The sequence below is a fragment of the Taudactylus pleione genome, unplaced genomic scaffold, assembly GCF_031769625.1.
Source record: "Taudactylus pleione unplaced genomic scaffold, aTauple2 ptg000156l, whole genome shotgun sequence".
Classification (NCBI taxonomy): Eukaryota; Metazoa; Chordata; class Amphibia; order Anura; family Myobatrachidae; genus Taudactylus; species Taudactylus pleione.
Window position 1 is genome coordinate 17,552,863 of NW_028284558.1, and position 16,793 is coordinate 17,569,655.

Genomic DNA, 16,793 nt, shown 5'->3' on the forward strand with positions numbered 1-16,793 from the left:
TCTATGATCTGCAAACTCTCTTTGTTCTAGGGAATAGAAGCCTCCCGACTTCGTTGAGTAGGCAGAGTGAAAGAAAACTTTCACTTATCTTTTCTCACAGCAATCGAGACGAGGAAGTACAAGAGCCACAGAACGCGCATGCACGTCACCGCCGCATGCGCATACTAGTCACAAGCTCTCACGCAGGGAAATGAGTGTTAACCCCTAGCCTCCTGAATGAGATTTTACAGAAGTTTAGAAATAGCAATCCCAAGTAGAACAAGATTGTATATGGGGAGGGCGAGATCACCCTAATTCCTGTAGCCTACCGACGAAGGGTAGGGTGGGTACTGTTGCTTGGTGACAATCTTATTCTCTAGAACAAAGAGAGTTTGCAGATCATAGATTCCTGCAAACTAGTGTTTGTTTGTTGGGAGGCTTGCCACCTAGCAACAGCTTGTGGGCAGACTACCACATACCTGGTGGGTGCTCTAAGGAACACTGGGCTTGATTCACTAACATACTCAACTTTAATTACGCACGCAATTGGGCGATTGTTGCGTTCTGCGCATGTGTATGCATCACACTAAGCGTGTGCAAACTAGCTATTGCTTTTGGGACTGCGATTGATTGACAGGAAGCATTGTTTGTGGGTGGTGACTGGGGGTTGTCGGGAAAAAGTAGGCGTGTCAGTGCGTTCGCACGATGTTGCAGGGGTGTGCATAAATTATCCACTGCCATAGTGGAGATCTCATAGCGTCTGTGGTTGAAGGCAATTTCTGAGTAAGGTCAGAGCTTGTGCAAGTGTGTGAGGCTGCGATGGTACTCGATTGTACTGATGGTTTTGCTATTCTGCTAAGTATTACGGAAGTGTGCAATGTAAAGTGGGCATCCTTATGTAATGCTGAGTTTGCATTGCGATCGCAATGGATTAGCATACTATCACAGTTGAACTGCGTGCGTACGCAGTATTGCGTATCATAGTGAATCAGGCCCTTTTCCTTTGGGTGTCAGAAGGCCTCCAATAAGGCTTACGGCAGGTGATAAAAAGGTTGGGAATGTTGCCACTCAGCGTTGCTGTGAATTTGAGGAAAGTTGATAGATAATTGACTATGCAAAGATTATTGTCTGATTGATCTCTGACAAGGTCAAATTCCACCAGAGGGGTCTGAATAGAACTGGTCTTTGTGTATCCTTTAAGAATAATATGGAAACCCACTGGGGTGGGGGTCATCCAGGGTTCAGAAATGTGTATTAATGAAAGAATGGCGCCTCTGGCCACAAAGGCCAAAGCCAGTAGTGAAGCTAGCTTTTTTGAAAGGCTTATATTGTTGACAGTGAAAAAAATAGAAGCTAGGAAATTCAGAAAAGCATCAATGTCCCACGTGGTAGAGTAGCATGGGCACGATGGTCTGGACAAGAAAATACCTTTAAGCAATTTAAGGTATAGTTTGTTCTCTGTAAGGCCAGGAATTAGGAGAGCCAGGACAGAGCCATATGAGCATATCATGGCAGAGGCTAAGCCTGTTTCGAACTTAGTGGCAAAAAATCTATTACTAAGTAGAGTTCGGAAAGGGAACTAAAGGATGGGTCTTGTGAAGCCCACCAGGAAGTAAACTTGTCTATGATGGACTGGTATCTAGATCTCATTCTGGGTTTATGAGAAGCATTTATCAAGGTCATGGAAGAGGCCGAGAGACTAGCATCTATCAACAGCCGAGTATTCATTAAGGCCTCTTTGATCTCTATTTTGATACAAAATTCATTCTTGACAAGCAGGAAAGGTACGTCTGCCAGGCCCTCCATACAGGCTTTATATACTGGTTCATGGATTTGACAATTAAAACTGGTCTGTAAGATCCATCCTCTTTCTTCACAGGAAAAAGGTGGCTGACACATCTTCTGTTGGATGTATATTTTGCCCTGATGTATAGCAATGGATAACACCCTGTCTAGCAGAGGACTGGCGTTGGTAAGATATGTTTTGTCCTGAACAGGCATCTCTTGAAGACTCCACAACATGACTGACTCCTTCCTCTTCAGAGGTATACCTGCTGTCCTCAGACCTGACAGAGTTAATTATTTTTCTTCTTTTAAATAAAATTTTCTCATCTGAAGAGGAATCATCAGCAGCATCAGATAAGACATGCTTAGAGAGCTGTCTAACTCTTTTGCTGTGAGATGGGGACAAGACTAAAGTGTCTGTGGCAGACACAGACACTGCGTCCTCCATCTTCCAGCGCTGAGGTAAAATGTGATTCAGGGGCAGGCCTAGCGCTCATATCCCTGTGCATGGTGCATTTGTCAGTGGTGGTGATGCGCATGCATGTCCCATGGCTCAGGTACTGCCCCGCTCCCCCAGCTGTGTGAGAAGGTATGTGAAAGTTTTTCTTTCACTTTACCTTCTCAGCAAAGTCAGGAAGCTTGCACACCTCACCCACCAGCTGTTGCTAGGTGGCAAGCCTCCAGACGAACAAAAGGGAAAGGCTAGTAATGTTGGACTGTAGAATTTGGGACAAACATAGGACTCAATTATAGATAGATAAATATGCCTAAAGTGCACCCCTAATATCTATAAAACACTGTTCCTGTGGCTTCGTTATGCACTCACAAACCTATGCCAAATGCTTAATACAGAGTTAGATGGAAATCGGGCAAATGTTGCTCCCGCACTGCATCACAGAGAAAAACATGTATATTTGCCAACATGTAGAGTTGTATTTGTCTTGCTGGGCAAAAACTACCTATCTGGAAGCTTGGCTTGCTACTCATCATCAACATCATCAGTGTACAGTTGCGCCAGCCTATACTAGGTGCACAAAATACACCACAAAGCAGGCCAATATAACCTTCAATACAACCCTGCATAGCCCACTATAGCATTGCCACACCTTCAATCAAGGGAAAAAGGGGCATGGCCTCACCACAAAAGGGGCGTTACCTCACCTCACAGGGTGTGGCCTTGCAGCACGGCCCCATTCTTTCAGTATCCCTGACCGAGCAGAGTGTTGGGAGGCAGAGCTGCTCGGCCGGGGTTTGACGAAGGATCAGCCCATCTGGCCATTGATCCTTCTGGCATTTCCCAGATGGTCAGTACGTCCCTGCCTTCAATGAATATTGCCTATATCAGAAAACCCAGTTACAGCCCAGTTCCACCTCTTCACTCATAAGTGTACTGTAGATGCGATTAGAATTATTTGTAACTCTGCATTGCCTGTATTTAGGGATGTGCAGGCTACATAGGATAGATTACAGGAATGTGCGAAGTACCTAAACACACAAGATATGCTCCACCAACAGGTGAATGTTTAACTTGGCTCATATTGCCCAGAAGTGCCAACATGAAATTCCCATCTCCATTCCATCTCCATTGTATACACCAGAAGCCTGCAACAGCAGACCACCAACTTTCACATATTTAGACCCATTGTACTGTCACATTGCATTTGACCAAGCTCAAGGAACCTTTGGGATTGTGAATTCACAAACTAATACAAAGCTGCAAATAGTGCATGTGGCTTCCTATTGGTCCGTGGGGATACACCCCTGTCTCACAGACATATCCATTTGGTTGTGGGGGGAGACTACATGGATGGAGGAATAGCAGAGCTTGTTAGGTACTAGACTATTGGTGTAGCACCACACGGTATGGCAGTAATCACACTTGTTCCAGTGGGATTAGCATGACTCACAATATATAGTTCACAGGTGCCCTGCTTTGGCAAAAGTTGACATGATTGCAATCCACTCACATCTATGCATTTTTCCCCCTCACATGTGCTGCAATTCCATCCACAATCAACGCTCCATAAAAATATGCGCTGATTACTTTTCTGGGGCACAGTTCCAAACAACAGAATGTGAGCATGCACCTATAATTAATTCTAAATATGCTAATGAGACAATCCTTAGGGCTAATGTGGTTCATGTGTCTGTAAATGGAAACCAGTGCCACCCATTGATTTTAAGCCGGCTGCCACAATCATCATAATTAGTATCGACACGTGCACCAGCACGATGGCAGTTGCAAGAGATCCATCAGAAACAGGCTTCCCTTCCCCATAGGCAAAACTCAAAATCGCACAGAGCTTTTGATACAAGCCCACAATACGTGTGTATCCATGAATTTGACCCATGCACTGAAATTGTTGCTGCCCTGTTGCCACCTCAAAATGCCCAATTTCATGAAAAGACAGCTGCTGCCAAGATTCATGTGACTCAGAATAGAATGGACATATACACATGTGTACATTCGCATCTGTACATTCACCGTATGCAAAAATTTGTCATTTTTTTATATTGATTTTTAAGTGTTAGTAAATGTGTGATTTAGCCCCTGAAACACAACATTGATTTAGTTCGATTAATATTTATCTAAAATCGACCTTTGGTGAATTTACCCATTAAGATGGGTACTCACTGGACAATATATCGGCCGTTCAATCAAACGGCCAATATATTATGAGCGTGTCGGCGGGTGTGTATCCACGATATGTCTGTGAGCCAACAGCCTATACACATCCTGTAGGAGCCAACAGTAACTGACAGCTCAACTGGGCGCCCGGTTGTGATGTCAGGGGACACACATCGAGTGGCGATCAGTTAGTCTGTATAGCTTACCTAATCAGCCGCTGTGTCGACAGATCTGCTCGTCTGCTGTTCCATCGGCACAGTGTGTACCCATTTTAGTCTCTGGGCTTTTATATTTTTCTAAATGACCTTTAGTGAATGAAGACAATACAGGTCAGAATAACATGCAGATAATCTGTGAAATTATTTTGGTAAAATAAACAATGGGAGGCGGGGTGGGGAGTGAGAGGTGTGACAGAGTGATCAGACGGGGAGTGGGGAATGAAATAGTACATATGAGAAGGGGCAGTGGGATCCCCTCTACAAATCCAGCCATTGCCCTGTAACTCACTACATCTTTTTCATTCATTGCCTCTAATAATTTTCAGCATCAATGTCCATTGTTAAATTAATATATTTGAGAATTCAGTCAAATCTTAAACTTGGATTTAGTGCATAGCTTTTTTTTTAGAAAAAGAGATTTATAGTGTGAACTTATTTGGTGAATTATTATTTAATGTATATGTATTTATAAAATTTATATGAAATATTGATAAAATAAACCCCAAAAATGTTCTACCATTCAGCAAGAGATGCCAATAACCGATGTACCATCAATCTCATTTGTCAATCTACCCCTAGGTTGCGGATGAACTGTGCTTTAATGCATAGATGAGCGACCTATATTACTAACAAAATGTCTTTATCTGCAGCCATATAACTTCACAGTGCATTTCTCATTATTGAACTGAATTGAGCAATGTATTTTACCAATTACACTGTCACTGAGGCCAGCAGTGCTTGATAATCACTGAATCAAACTTTGCCTCACCTTATTCTATGTTCCGCAAACACGGATCCCCAATTTAATCAAAATAAATGATTTAAAAAGAAACTCAGTGGCTCAGGAAATAAATTACCATTATAACATGAATAAAATAATAATGTATCACTGGGATGACCTTTTTTGTGAGAGTTACCGGTTTCACCTTTCCACTGAGATCATCAATTATTTGGAGCTGAATACTTATTTGTTCAGTAGTTTGAATCCATTCTTGCTCGTACAAATTGGTAAGGAATGAGATGAATGCATCCGAGGTCCTTTCAGAGAACAAACATTTTTAGATATTGGTCGCGGAAATTGTTGCAAGCCAGTACAATCAAAAGTAGGGGTGAGCGGGTTCGGATTTCTGAAATCCGAACCCCCCCGAGCCCCCCCGATCTGAGGCCGATCCGAGTCAGGCTCGACTTTTCCCGCCTGACTCGGATCTGAAATCGAGGCAAAACGTCATCATCCCGCCTTCCGGGTCTCGCGGGTTTTGGATCCTATATAAGGTACCCGCGTCGGCGCCATTTTCTCACTCGGCTGTGGACAGTGAAGAGGGAGGGTGGGAGTTAGGGCTGGCTGTGCTGTGTAGTGTATTGTAGTGTAGTGCAGTGTAGTGTTGTGCTGTGCTGTGCTGCGCTGTGCTGCTGTTGTCCATAGGGGCTGTGTCCACTACTTCAAAGTCCATAGGGGCTGGCTGGACTGTGTTGTGCAGTCAGTTGTCCATAGGGGCTGTGTCCACTCCAAAGTCCTGTGCAGTGTCCCAGTCCTAAAGGGGTGCTGTAGTGTTGTCCAGGGGGTGTTCTGTCCATCAGGGGTGCTCCCCCCAAGTGCTAAAAAAAAAATATTTTTTCTGTGTTTGTGAATTGTGTGCACTGTGGCTGCACGTGCATCAACAAAGGAGAAGCGCCAAGCGTGCGCCTGTGTCCCATTAGTAAAGGGCCGACTGGCTTGTCCGTTAAAGGGTGCTGTAACCCCCAAAGTACACTCCAAACAAAATAAAAAATATTTTCTGTGTTTGTGAATTGTGTGCGCAGTAGCTGCACATGCATCAACAAAGTAGTGCCAAACGTGCGCCTGTGTCATAAGTAAAGGCCGGCTGGCTTGACCGTTAAAGGGTGCTGTAACCCCCAAAGTACACTCCAAACCAAATAAAAAAATATTTTCTGTGTTTGTGAATTGTGTGCGCAGTAGCCGCACGTGCATCAACAAAGTAGTGCCAAGCGTGCGCCTGTGTCATAAGTAAAGGGCCGGCTGGCTTGACCGTTAAAGGGTGCTGTAACCCCCAAAGTACACTCCAAACCAAATAAAAAAATATTTTCTGTGTTTGTGAATTGTGTGCGCAGTAGCCGCACATGCATCAACAAAGTAGTGCCAAGCGTGCGCCTGTGTCATAAGTAAAGGGCCGGCTGGCTTGACCGTTAAAGGGTGCTGTAACCCCCAAAGTACACTCCAAACCAAATAACAAAATATTTTTTCTGTGTTTGTGAATTGTGTGCGCAGTAGCCGCACGTGCATCAACAAAGTAGTGCCAAGCGTGCGCCTGTGTCATAAGTAAAGGGCCAGCTGGCTTGACCGTTAAAGGGTGCTGTAACCCCCAAAGTACACTCCAAACCAAATAACAAAATATTTTTTCTGTGTTTGTGAATTGTGTGCGCAGTAGCCGCACGTGCATCAACAAAGTAGTGCCAAGCGTGCGCCTGTGTCATAAGTAAAGGGCCGGCTGGCTTGACCGTTAAAGGGTGCTGTAACCCCCAAAGTACACTCCAAACCAAATAACAAAATATTTTTTCTGTGTTTGTGAATTGTGTGCGCAGTAGCCGCACGTGCATCAACAAAGTAGTGCCAAGCGTGCGCCTGTGTCATAAGTAAAGGGCCGGCTGGCTTGACCGTTAAAGGGTGCTGTAACCCCCAAAGTACACTCCAAACAAAATAAAAAAAATAATATTTTCTGTGTTTGTGAATTGTGTGCGCAGTAGCCGCACGTGCATCAACAAAGTAGTGCCAAGCGTGCGCCTGTGTCATAAGTAAAGGGCCGGCTGGCTTGACCGTTAAAGGGTGCTGTAACCCCTAAAGTACACTCCAAACATAGTAAAAAAATATTTTCTGTGTTTGTGAATTGTGTGCACTGTGGCTGCACGTGCATCAACAAAGGAGCAGCGCCAAGCGTGCGCCTGTGTCCCATAAGTAAAGAGCCGGCTGGCTCATTTCTTAAAGGGTGGTGTAACTACTCTTCAGCAAAAATAAAAAAATATTTTCTGTGTTTGTGTGCGCCTTAGCCGCACGTATATATCAATATAACATAAATGGAGGACCAAACTTTCTCCGATAAAAATAAAATAGGGAAAGATCAAGAACCACTTCCTCCTAGTGCTGTTGCTGCTGCTGGGAGTTGTTCATCATCCCAGAGAGGAAGTAGGAACACCACTACTTTTACTAAACAATTGACCCTCCAACAGTCCCTAGCGATGAGGATAAAGTACGACAGCAGTCATCCTGAAGCAAAACGTATAACTGAGGCCTTGACTGCTATGTTGGTGTTAGACGTGCGTCCGGTATCCGCCATTAGTGCAGTGGGATTTAGACAATTGATGGAGGTAGTTTGTCCCCGGTTCCAAATCCCGTCTAGATTCCACCTGCATCCTCAAAGCAGCAGCGACAAGCGTGCGTCTGTCTGTTAAAGGGTGGTGTAACCCTCAAAGTGCGCTCCACAAACAATAAAAAAATTCTTCTTTTTTTTCTCTTTGTGAAATGTGTGGGCTGTAGCCGCACCTGCATCCTTAAAGCAGCAGCGACAAGCGTGCGTCTGTCTGTTAAAGGGTGGTGTAACCCTCAAAGTGCACTCCACAAACAATAAAAAAATTCTTTTTTTTTTTCTGTCTTTGTGAATTGTGTGGGCTGTAGCCGCACTTGCATCCTCAAAGCAGCAACGACAAGCGTGCGTCTGTCTGTTAAAGGGTGGTGTAACCCTCAAAGTGCTCCAAAAAATAAAAAACTATTTTTTTTATGTGTTTGTGACTTGTGTGCGATGTAGCCACACGTGCATCAACACAGTAGCAGTGCCAAGCGTGCGCCTGTGTCATAAGTCAAGGGCCGGTTTGGACATCTGGTCCGGACTGAAGGACGTGCCAACAATTTCTGACAAGTCTACTGTCACTGCATGTGATACTGTCCTCAAAGCAGCAGCGACAAGCGTGCGTCTGTCTGTTAAAGGGTGGTGTAACCCTCAAAGTGCGCTCCACAAACAATAAAAAAATTCTTCTTTTATTTTCTCTTTGTGAAATGTGTGGGCTGTAGCCGCACCTGCATCCTTAAAGCAGCAGCGACAAGCGTGCGTCTGTCTGTTAAAGGGTGGTGACACCCTCAAAGTGTGCTCCACAAACAATAAAAAAATTCTTCTTTTTTTTTCTCTTTGTGAAATGTGTGGGCTGTAGCCGCACCTGCATCCTTAAAGCAGCAGCGACAAGCGTGCGTCTGTCTGTTAAAGGGTGGTGTAACCCTCAAAGTGCGCTCCTCAAACAATAAAAAAATTCTTCTTTTTTTTCCTGTCTTTGTGAATTGTGTGGGCTGTAGCCGCACCTGCATCCTCAAAGCAGCAACGACAAGCTTGCGTCTGTCTGTTAAAGGATTACATCGGTGACAGCATCCAAGTAGGCATGTCAGACAGTCCGTACATGTACTGGCAGGAAAAAGAGGCAATTTGGAGGTCCCTGTACAAACTGGCTCTATTTTACCTGAGTTGCCCCCCCTCCAGTGTGCACTCTGAAAGAGTGTTTAGTGCAGCCTGGAACCTTGTTAGCAAAAGGCGTAGGAGGTTGCTTCCACAAAATGTGTAGAAGATGATGTTCATAAAAATGAATTATCAACTTTTCCAGGGAGACCAGCCTCCAGAACGTACAGAGGGACCTGTGGTGGTGGATTCCAGCGGGGACGAATTAATACTCTGTGAGGATGAGGATGTACACAACACTGAAGAGGGTGAGGAATCGGTAAATGAGGAGGATGAGGACGACATCTTGCCTCCGTAGAGCCAGTTTGTGCAGGGCCAGATTAATTGCCAGCTTGTTTTGTGGGGGCCCAAACGAACCAATCATTTCAGCCACAGTTGTGTGGCAGACCCTGGCGCTGAAATGATTGGTTTGTTAAAGTGTGCATGTCCTGTTTATACAACATAAGGGTGAGTGGGAGGGCCCAAGGACAATTCCATCTTGCACCTCTTTTTTTTTTTTGCATTATGTACTGTTTGGGGCCTAGTTTTTCAAACTGCCATCCTGTCTGCCACTGCAGTGTCACTCCTAGATGGGCCACGTGTTTGTGCCGCCCACTCGTGTCGCTTAGCATAATCATCCATCTACCTTGGTGCAACCTTTTGGACATAAAAACACTATTGTGAGGTGTGAGGTGTTCAGAATAGACTGGAAATGAGTGGAAATTAAGGTTTTTGAGGTTAATAATAGCATAGGAGCAGAAAAATCAACATATTCTGTGATTTTAGCTGTTTTTATGCTTTTTAAAAAAAAAATACAGATCCAAAACACAAAACCCAGAACCCAAAACACGGAAGGGTGGTTTTGGCAAAACCAATCCAGATCCAAAACACGAAGAAAGATCCAGATCCAAAACCAAAACACAAAACATGAAAAGTGGCCGGTGCACACCCCTAATCAAAAGTACTGAATGAATATCAAGGACATTTGTTTAGATAAAAACGTGACTTTTCATTAAATAGTCAAACAGTTTTTTATCATTTTATAAATTGTCAAAAATGAAATATCTTGAACAAAATGTTGATAATATAATAATTTACTCTTCCCCATGTTCTCTTAGACCTTTTGCTGACTTGTGCCTCACCAAGGGGTATATTTACTAAAGTGCAGGTTTTTAGAAGTGGAGATGTTGCCCATAGCAACCAATAAGATTCTACTTAACATTTATCTAGCACCTTCTAGAAGATAATAGCTAGAATCTGATTGGTTACTACATCTCCATTTTTAAAAACCCGCACTTTAGTAAATATACCCCCAAGTCTCTGATAACCACCTCTGACTCCTGCCTGCAAAACTGACCTCTATCCACTTATGGAAATCCCGACCACACCTGATCAGACGTTCTCTGAAAACCATTGCCTTAACTAGACCCTAACCTGGCGTGTTCACAGTTCGCATACACTGGATTGCCATTCTATTCTTTGAAGTGCATTGCCAGAGCATTTCAGGATCTCTGTCTATTAAACTGCACTGCACTGCACACCCTGCACCCATATTATCTAATACTTACCTCTCCGAGGTCCCGCGTCGGGTGTCTCAGCCCTGCACAAAACACTGGAAAATTGCCACCGCAACTATTTTTCTGACATTTTGCGCATGCGCAGTAGACTCTGGGCACAGACTAGAGTCTACTGATGCTGCGGTCACTGGTCAGCTGCGTCAGACTGCTGGCAGCTGTCAGGGAGAGAGGAAGGGGCCCCAGACGAGGAGTTCACGAGTGGTGTAAAAGACTTCACATCATAAGTAAAGGCCTGCACATAATCACTGGAAACACATATGTTTTTTGTTTTCATTCATAAAGGCTACCCTGACACTTATTAAACTGAAAACACCTTCTTAAATACACAAGGTTCAACCCTTAACTTTTATTAGACTACTATATATTATCCCACTAAACAAAGTATTTTTAATTAGATTTGGGATAAAAATCAGATGTATTATAGCTACTACTCCCCAAGGAATGTCCCAGTGTCTCATCAGAAGCACTCAGTGGATATAACTGTTCTAAAGTCATCCTTAAATAACTTTTTTTGTCCAGAAGAAGGGGTGTAATTAAAATTTTAGGGACCCCATAACAAACTTTAGAAGGGCCACCAAAATGTCTACATTTCCTTACTCCTCACCTTACCTACAACGCAACATGAAAAATGCTAATAGCAGTTTTTAAAAAAAGGATAATAAAAATGTGGACACAGTCTATTGTGTGACAGTAGGCCATTGACTGTAAATAATGTAAGTAGATAAATGAACATTTTTGATACTACAAGTAAAAATACCCCCATTATAGATTGGTTGTCATAACTTTATTAAAGTATAAAAAAGACTTTAACAAGGAATTTTGGGTTACCTTAGTCTGCAGGTGCTCTTCTTAATAAGCAGTAACGAAGGAAGTTTTATAATTGTCCTGCCACACATATTTATCTGGAGTCATTAATCTTAACACAGACTTGGGCTGAGGCAGGTCTGAGTTCTTGTAAAGGCTGCATAGGTTTTGGTCCAGGTCAGCAGAATTGGTGCGGCAGACAAACTGTTATTTCTATACTTTACCACATTTTTCTTCTTATATATGATGACCAACATAAACAATCATTGTAAGTGCTGGTAGAATACATGTATTCAGGGCCGGTGCTACCATTAGGCAACCTGAGGCAGCCACATAAGGTGCCCGGCCACTGGAGGGCGCCGCTGAGTCCACAAAAAAAAATGTATGGCATAATTCATGGCTGAGTGGCATATAATGAATTTGTGGCAGTGTTATGAGGTACATTATGATTTTGGCACTGTGCTGGTGTAATATTCTACACCAGCACAGATTATGAATTTGGGACAGTGCGTGTGGCATATTATAAACTGGGGAGACTGATGCATGGCATATTATGAATTGGAGGGAGCAAGGGCGGTTAATGAAATGTTGCCTAGGACGCCCGGAAACCTTGCACTTGCCCTGCATGTATTTATTTTACACAGGTAGAATCTTGTGGTGAATGGGCCTTGAATCTCTGTAGCGATAGCAGTGGAAGTAGCTAAGCTATGCAAAATGGCCAGAGGTGGCAAATAAGTGAGGATGTACTGTAGCTGCAAATATTACTCTGGCTCTGGTGTCTGGCAGTACAACATAAGCAGAGGCCTAGAGTTGCAGATGAAGCAAGGACAATTTTAAATTTCTAGTAGAAATCTGACTTCTCTTGTACAGAAGACAGTTGAGGATACAGCCTTGGAGTGGGAAGGGGATGGTGAAAACATTAACTTTGGGGATGCCTATGGTATTAAATTCTTATCTATCTGCCACTGACAGAAAATGATATGCAAATCCCGAGCACATAAAACAAAAGACATTCTGTTATACATTTCATGATTAATAATAGATTATTATGTTTAATTGAGTTTAAAGAATGGTTTCCTGCCATTCGCCTGTCAATCTTTCAGCTTTTTCACTGGGCACATATTGGAAACCTCATCAGCTCTAATCACCCGTTTTCAATTGTCATTCATTTCTCGTATATGTAACTACTGATGTAAAACGGCTGACAATTACACAAACACACTGTAACACTGGCACACTGATTTTTCATTAATAAATAGACAAATAATGCATCTAATCTAATATGACAAATTCACATCATGCTGAAAATGTGTCCTTTCAATGCAATTCATCCTGGCCTGCCACCGGAGTTTTTCACAGTGCAATATTACGTTTCCAAGGTAACCGTTTTTAGAAAGAAAATGTTGTAATGAAATGTTTTGTCAATAAGTGTTACATTATTATCATGCCGAAATATGTGGCTCATACAATGGGAGACACCACTGTTATGCATTGTGCTGGGGAGAGCAAGAAATCATTACAGGATTTAAAAATCTCACATTCTGGAGTCTTCTGACGTCGTCACGGCCAAATAACCAACATTATTGTCACAGTTAAATGAGCATTCTACATGTTCCTGTGCTAATTTGGACACTAGGATCATTTATGAAGTGGACCCAGAAAACAGCAGGCCTGCAAATGGCAACGTAACTCCAGGCTTTGGCAGGCTGTGTGCCTAGATAAATGGACCATGCATGCATTTGCACAACAAGATTGCTGCTGCTAAGGAATGAGTATGCCTAGGGCTTGTAGCCGATGGATGGACAGATATTTCTTATTGGTATGAGCAAAGTACAAGAGTCAATTTTACTGTTTTGGGGGGGTCCTGCGCTCTGGATTTGAACCCTAGTATGTTAGGGACCTACCCTAAAGAGGTTACCTGGATATGATGGGTAGGTCCATAACCTTGGCCATGATTATGCTAATAACCTCAATTGATTGCAAAATTTTATTGCACTTATATATAATTAATGATTTGAAGTTGTGCACCTGAGATTTGTCTGTTTCTGTGCCTGCAATTAGACTCATCAGGTAGCACCTCCCATTATACTGTATATATATATTCAGGTTGTGCAGTCCAGAAATCCTTCCCCTATACTCCATTTAATGTGCTTTATTGCACTTCTGAGGGAAAGGAGACGCCTTCAGTCTGGATTAGCACCCTTCCTTATTGGTTTAAAAGCATGGACTCTGGTAATGTATATGAACACTGGTATTAGGCACAATTCTAGGTAAGTCCTACAAGTTATATACTGTAGTGCAACTTTGGTTCATATTTGGGGCATGGGTCCCCCTGGATTGCATTGGTTGATCTGTTTCAGGGCATCGCATTATAACACATTTTCCTTTATAACACATTTTAACCATTCACTGTGTGTTTAATATATATGTACTTCACTTTTTTATTTTCATTCTTTATATGCAGCTGCAGGCTGCTTGTAACTATCTCTTTACACTGCACTTTTCTTACTATGGTGGTACCCTGGAGCAGCTTGGCTGGGCCAGTTTTGGGGGGTCCTGCGCGCTGGATTTGAACCATAGTATGTTAGGGACCTACCCTAAAGAGTTTACCTGGATATGGTGGGTAGGCCCATAACCTTGGCCATAATTATGATAAAAACCTCTATTGATTGCAAAATTTTATTGCATTTATATATTAATAATGATTTGGAGTTGTGCACCTGAGATTTGTCTGTTTCTGTTCCTGCAATTAGTCTCATCAGGTAGCACCTCCCATTATATATATATAGACAGGTTGTGCAGTCCAGAAATCTTTCCCATACCAGGAAATTGTCAGATACGAGATTACATTTTAGAGAACAAGATATTTTATAAAAATAATAGGGTTATGGATTAATTCCACCTTTACTCTATACTTTCCATTCATGCTGTGCCTCATTTCATTTGTCCACCACAGCAAACCTCTGCTTTAACATTTATTTTCTACATAACCATCCTCCCAAACTCCTATAATTAATTTCTTCCTCACATCCCACTCCGCTTCTAATTCATATTCCATTGTCTCAGTGACCTCCCACTTATTCCATGGGTGGAGCCAGGCTTTCTTTCACCTGAGGAAACAACTTAGTTTAGCCCATAGTTGACTACTTGTGCACTGTCTCCTCCAGGAGAAGCCCAGAAAAGAGATGCAGCTGACTGGAGGTGGAAGTAGGGTCCAGTGCTATGCATCACTAGGCTCCTCAAGGGAAATGCAGCCAATTACGGGTCAATCAAGAGGAGGCAGGGTCAATATGATGGTATTTTTTAAGAAAGGTACTATTGGCCTCACCCCCTCCAAGTTTACCCACCATTAACGCCAATATCCTCCCCATGGTGCCAACATCGCTAGGAAGTGGGGAAGATGCGAGAGGGCTGCCTACTTCCAGGAGAGTAGGCATGGCGTAGCACCCCCTCCCAGTAAATAATAATCACCCATGGCATGTCTGATACAGAAATCAACCTTGTAATGACCAAAATATTTGTAGGGTGAGGGGAAAATCCCATTTTTAGTCCCGTTACATTAAGTTGACAGCACCTGCTTCATTTATTCTGTGGTTTTGTGGTATCTTAACTTTTAAATGGATCATTCAGTCTCCAATGTCAAAAGAGTAGATGTGACTGCCACATAATACAGAGAACATCAGTGACCGTCATAAAATAGAGAGCATCAGTAACTGTCACACAATACAGAGAACATCAGTGACTACCATATAATACAGAGAGCATCAGTGACCACCATACAGTACGGAGTGTTGTTGGGACATTCATATAATACTAGAGCAGTGTTTCCTAAACTTGGCCTTTAAGGTAAACTAACAGTCCAGGTTTTTAGGCTAGCCATACATAAGCACAGGTGACTTAATTAGTGCCTCAGTTATTCTGATTTAACCATCTGTGCTCAAGCATGGATATCCTTAAAACCTGGACTGTTAGTATTCCTTGAGGACTGAGACTGGGAAAAAATGTACGAAAGACTATAATAGAATATATTTTTGAATACTCTACAATATCATTCCATCTTCAATAATTAACCCCTCTTCAAAAACCATTAACTACTTCATCATCCTAGTAACATTCCAATTCAATGTAGTAAATATAATTGACCCCATTACAATAATAACAATCATAACCCACATTATTAGTTAGCACCAACTATATAAGATAATACCATTCATGTACATTAACCCTATAAATACTTCCCATAAGATTATTATTAATAGTGTTACTGCCAGTGATGATTTATCCACCAGTAGGCAGTACTCCCTGTTCTGTTAACCCCATCATCGGATATTTTTGAAAAAACAGAAGTGTATATTCTAATATGATACTGTTTGCATAATTTTTAAAGATGTATTAAATAAATGTACTTATTAAATATACAGACGCCACTGTAGCTCATATTGAAAGTTTTAAAACCCTTGTTTCAAGTGGAAGAAGCGGCACAGTTCTAATAAGCTTTAATGGCATCCCCTTATTTAATAAGCAAATATAATACTTACCAAATGAAAATCAAACTTTATTTATTTTAACATGTTTTAAAATGTGACAGTAATGAGACAGTAATGACTACACCTGTGTACCAGCTAGGTGGTCTGGAAAATGTGAATTGTTAGGGATCTCAAGGACGGGGTTGGCCACCCTTGCTCTAAGATATACATCCCAACTATCCCAATTTTGGCTGCACAGACCCACTTTGTGGGCACTGCACCAGGGAGTGGGGTGTAAGTATGGGCAGTAACTCAGTTTCACTTGCTGAGAGAAATTGAAAGGATGCTGCTCAAGTTTATGGCATCTAAACAGTGTAGAGGGAGGCTTGGGGCAGCCCTGCAGCTCGGGTAGTGCTGGATTAAACAATAAAGTTAAAGGGGAGGGAACTGCGCTTAACTGTGGAACGGAAATCCTGAGTAGCTGCTGAGAGTGTAGAAATACTACCTAATTCCAATTAATACTGTTACAATTCACTGTGGGCTCTTGTTGAACACCTGTGCTCTGAGCGACCCTCGTCTGTCTGTTGCTAGGAGACAAGGACGACGGTTGCTTCTCCGTGAGATCTACCACCTGACTGAACCATCACCTCCGTCTTGCTCCTATTGGATTCTTCTCCTATTTACTCCTGCTGGTTCACTGCTGCGGTGCCGGCTATAACGTTCAGTAAGTTGCTTCCGGTTTCCTGTGAGTGAATTCATGCTCCTATGTGTTCCAGCCCTTCGAGTCCAGCTTGTATCTCAGCTATCTCGGCTGCATTTCACCATAGTGGTCTGTGCCGCATTTCAGCGTCCATTTGGACAAC